This window comes from Lolium rigidum, chromosome 7 (genome assembly GCF_022539505.1).
Source record: "Lolium rigidum isolate FL_2022 chromosome 7, APGP_CSIRO_Lrig_0.1, whole genome shotgun sequence".
NCBI lineage: Eukaryota > Viridiplantae > Streptophyta > Magnoliopsida > Poales > Poaceae > Lolium > Lolium rigidum.
Genome location: NC_061514.1, coordinates 92,628,158 through 92,632,603, shown reverse-complemented (window position 1 = coordinate 92,632,603; position 4,446 = coordinate 92,628,158). Strand labels below are relative to the sequence as shown.

At 46.6% G+C, this 4,446-nt stretch overlaps 1 pseudogene; it reads right to left on the bottom strand.

The window, feature by feature from the left end:
- Window positions 1–2,563: 2,563 nt before the first annotated feature.
- LOC124669964 lies at window positions 2,564–4,151 on the bottom strand (annotated as a pseudogene).
- Window positions 4,152–4,446: the final 295 nt, after the last annotated feature.

Sequence of the window (4,446 nt, the reverse complement as noted above, 5' to 3'; positions counted from 1 at the left end):
ATCCGCCATCGGCGACGTTGGAGCTAGCGCGCCCAATTCAATGAATCCGACGTCGGTGGCTAGGCGGAGATGCCTATGCAGGATCGGGGGTAGCCGGAGCTAGTCGGCGAGCAGGTCAACTAGCTGCCACGGCGGATGCGAAGTGAGTGGAGACCTGGGTGGGGGAGAATAATTTTAGCCGGCGTGGCCGCGGGCGAGCAAATATGGGAGCCGCGAGGCCGATTCCTAAAAAATAAACTCCTCTAACCGGTTTGCGGCTTTGGCTAGATGTCGTTTCGAGGGATAGAAGAGAAAAGAAAGTGCCTTTAGGGCATCAGTTAGAGATGATCTTAGTTCATCTAATATATATTGTCTGCATTATATGCTTGTAGGTCAGTTTTATGTACTCCCTCCCATCCAAATTACTACAATACTTATTTGACCAGAATATGGATGGACTATGCGACTGTTAAGCTTCATGCACTAGCCAATTGAACCAAAAGTCCGAACTGATGGAAAGGGAAAAGGGAATCTACTTATTCATGTCAACACCCACTCTCACGTGTGACGGGAAGACGAGAAGACAAGTCAAGGTAGGCCCTTGTTTGGAACACCTTTCTCTTCGTACAGTCTACGAACCGTGCACACACGCGCTTGCTCTGTCTACTCCACTATGGGACGCACGTGTTTTAACTGTTAATTTAATCATGTTACTGCTACTTGGTAGCATTTTGATTGTTATTTTCTATTGGACTTTAGTAAAGACAAAAAAAGATTCAGATGGCCGCGAGAGCACCACGGAGATGTTGTGTGGAGCCTGGTCAAAATGTGTTGATGATTCCTGCATCTGTCCCCTTGCCCTGTTTGGTTGTAGTAGGACAGGAGGAGTGATCATGACATCCCTGTGCTTGCACGAAGCATGCTCTGTTGTACTGTATGCGGCCGGTTCAGCAAGCAGAGGCGCTGTAGCCTCTCCAAAAACCATCACACCTATGTTCTTTGGATGCTCTCTATGGAGAATGCAGTAGTAGCAATTTTTGGGAAAAGAGAATCTCCTTTGTTCAGCGTAGGAAGTAGGAGCAGCATACTTGTCTTTGCCAAGCTCGATTCCTACTCCGGAAAGTTGCCTTTGACACGATCAAACAATGGGCAAAAGGAAAAGATGGCTGAGGCAAGAATCTCGGCCTTTTGCTTCCTTCTTTTTTGGTGCTGAAGCCTCAAAGCAAACAGTACGACCGTGATACTAGATAACTTCGCCACTGATGCACGTACGAGGTACAAGATAACCTAACACTAGCTAACTTCCTAACATCTTGCACCAAACGACTAAACGAGTGACTGACCAATGCACAAAATTTTGGCCAGTGATCTAGGATCCACAGATGGACAATGAGAGTTCCAGGTTTACTCCCGAGGCATCGAAGCTGAAGGAGTGCCCGGAGCAGCCGCTGGAGCTCCTCCCCCTCGGCGATGGCAAAGAGATGATGCAGCTGCCGTCGCTCCGCGATGAGGCAGCGTCGATGCCTTTCGGGTCTAGGTCGAGGGGCAGTGGCAGCGAGCGTTGCTCCGGGGAAATTTCCCATGCCGCGTCGCCGAAGAGGAAGACCGGACCAGGGTATCGTGCTTCTGGTTTCGTGATCTGCCAGAAACAAATGCAAGGTTACATTCAGAGTTGGCAGCTACGGCCTAATAACAGAGTACTCCTCCTGACGAAACTCTCAAATTTATTTCCTTGGCATGAGCCTGTTGGAAACCTAACTTCCTAGCCGCAGTAAAACAACAAGGATCGGCAGAATCTGTGCAACGGCTTAGGACATCTACACTAGTACTCTTACTCCAGTGTTATGTGTTTCAGAAGCCAAATGACATATGCAGGTATCTGAATTTTCTCAGTCAGAGCAAAAACACAACCAGAGAAGCTTTAGTGAAGAAATTCTATCTGCACTATTATCACCATGGATGCCGTTTTGTGCAACCGTGCAAGGATTTAAGAGTAGACAGTGCACACTAAAATCTACGACTAAGAATTAAGTGCAAGGGTGGACATTTTGATGGTTTTCTCATTTTTTTAAGAACAGAGAATTTAATTTCGGCACTGCTGCTACCATGTTCTTTTCAAAAAATTATGTATTCATGTGCCTAACTGGGGTCGTCCATATGTAGTCAGATGCTGAGAAGATACGGACATGTACCAGAAAATCTATAAATGAAGTGCTATCTTCTACAGGAAGATGCTATAGTGATACAACAGTCCTATGGGGTGATAAGGATTGTGCATAAGTCAATCAATCAAACAATGTAAGATCATGATATTTCAGCTCCTTTCGCACAGTAGTGCTACATAATTGAACATAGAGAATGGGCAGTATGTTATGGCATTCCACCATGCAATCCAGTGAAGGAACTCTAAATTATTAGATTCGTTCAAGGGAAACACAGTACTGCAAATGACAAATGCAAAATGCGACGTGGGAGCTTGGATAAATGGAAGGAAAAAAACGTGTGGTGAAAGAACAATGGAATGATTGTGTAAAACATGTTAAGCTTTTTCAGTGTTTATTTGAACTTTTCTAGCTGATGTACCTTAAAGTCGCCAGATCCTTGCTCCAAACATCCCACGGTTTGGATGTTGGAAGCAGTGGTGGCAGCAGCATCCCTCTGCCACCTGAGGCCCTCATCCTTTATTCTCCTCTCCACGGCCATGGCTTGCATGTAATCATCAATGCAATGCTGGGTGCCCGGGCCAGCAGCAGTCTTCATCTCACTGATTCCATGGCTTCCTTGCATGCCTTTGTGTGTGGCCTCTGTCCCCATCACGGCCCTGCTTATTCAAAGACCCCAGAGGGAAAGGTGCTCTCTTGTCAAGATTAGGGTCCAAAAAGCTCTGTCTTTTTAACTTGATCACCGTTCAAAGTTGGGAAAGTAGCAGCGCAAACCTTTTCAGAGGTGGGCACATGAACGCCTTGGGGCCTCCTTGCTCATCAGCAGCACATGAGTGCTTCCTTTGCAGCTGTGGTTGCGCATCTGATTGTACCATGAAAGAAAGGGGTTTGGCTTTCCATTAGCAACAGCTTAAAGTGTGGGCAGAAAGAAAATCGATCTCATGCATTCATCTTTCTGGTGCTTCCTAAGCTTTTCGAACAGAGCATTTGCATGCAATGAGGGGTCGAGTGGTTAGCTGCCGATAGGGTGCGATAAGCATGTGACAGATGGAGCTAGCTTACCAGTGAACACCGAATGTGTTGGCTTTCACACAGAGTTTGAGGCGATGTTATTTAAAAAAAATGAACACTAGCATTTCTAAGGTGTGTGTTTTTCTAGAAGAGTTATAAAAATGGAATGTTGACCGACTATTTCCTAGCAAGAACAGGGCCTCATCCCATCTCTTATCCGTATGAAACGAGGTAACACCATGACTTTCGAAGGCGATGAAAGTAAAGAATGATGCATGAAAACTAAACTGGGAAAGCTCCATCTCTCACCTTTCTTCACCCTGCGAGGGCTCGGTCCTCTGTACATCTGTTCAAAAGAGAGAACGACGAGAAGTTAGAAGTCTTGTACAAGTTTATTTGCAAGCTCTTCCGATGGAAGAAAACAAAAAGGTAATTACAAGACCGAAGGGTGCAGGTTAGTGAAGAAAAGAACCTGGAGATGGCTCTTGACATGAGCAATGGTAAGGCCCTTCACACCCATGAGCCGAAGAAGCAGTTTAGGTGTAGCATCTGCAATTATCAAGAACACCGCCCAGGATAATTAGGATTTTGAAAAGGAGTAAAAAAGAAGAAGATGAACAGCCCTGGCAGGCCGCCTCCAAACCTTGCAGGAAGTAGAACAAAAAAGATACTTATGAGAAGAACAAGCCATGAACCAAGAGTCGTTGCAGAAGCGCGGAACTTAACATCAAGTATATAACGAAAACAGCAACCTCGAAAAAAAAACGAAAACAGCAGACAACCGAAAGAAGAAAAAGAACACAAGGAAGAGCAATCTTTCGAAGAGAATACTACTTTCAGGTTCAGGAGGAAGAAGGAGAAGAACTCACGGCGTTCACCACCGAGGCAGCGAATGGCCTGCAGGAAGCTGCTGTGGAGCTCGGCCGTCCAATGCATCCTAGGAGTCCTGGATCTGACGTACCGCCTCACGACTCCCTTCTCGCCGCTGCCGCCGCCCATCGCCGGAGCACTGAACACACGCAGTGCTTCCTTTCTCCTTCTTGCCCTCTTCCTTGGAGTGGACTGGCTCTCACTGTCACTGAAGATGCAATACTGGTTGCGAAGAGCTGCCCTCGTTCTTCTATCTATCTTGGGGAGGAGAATAACAAGAGGCCGTGGGTTTTTATACCGCTAGTGACTTGTTTGGTCTTTGGCGCGGCTCTACTAGCTCTTGGCTTCTCGGCTGCCTTGTGCTCTCTGGCTAGATGGCCTGTCTGATACTACAGGGGCAGGGGACTGCGTGATAATTATTGTT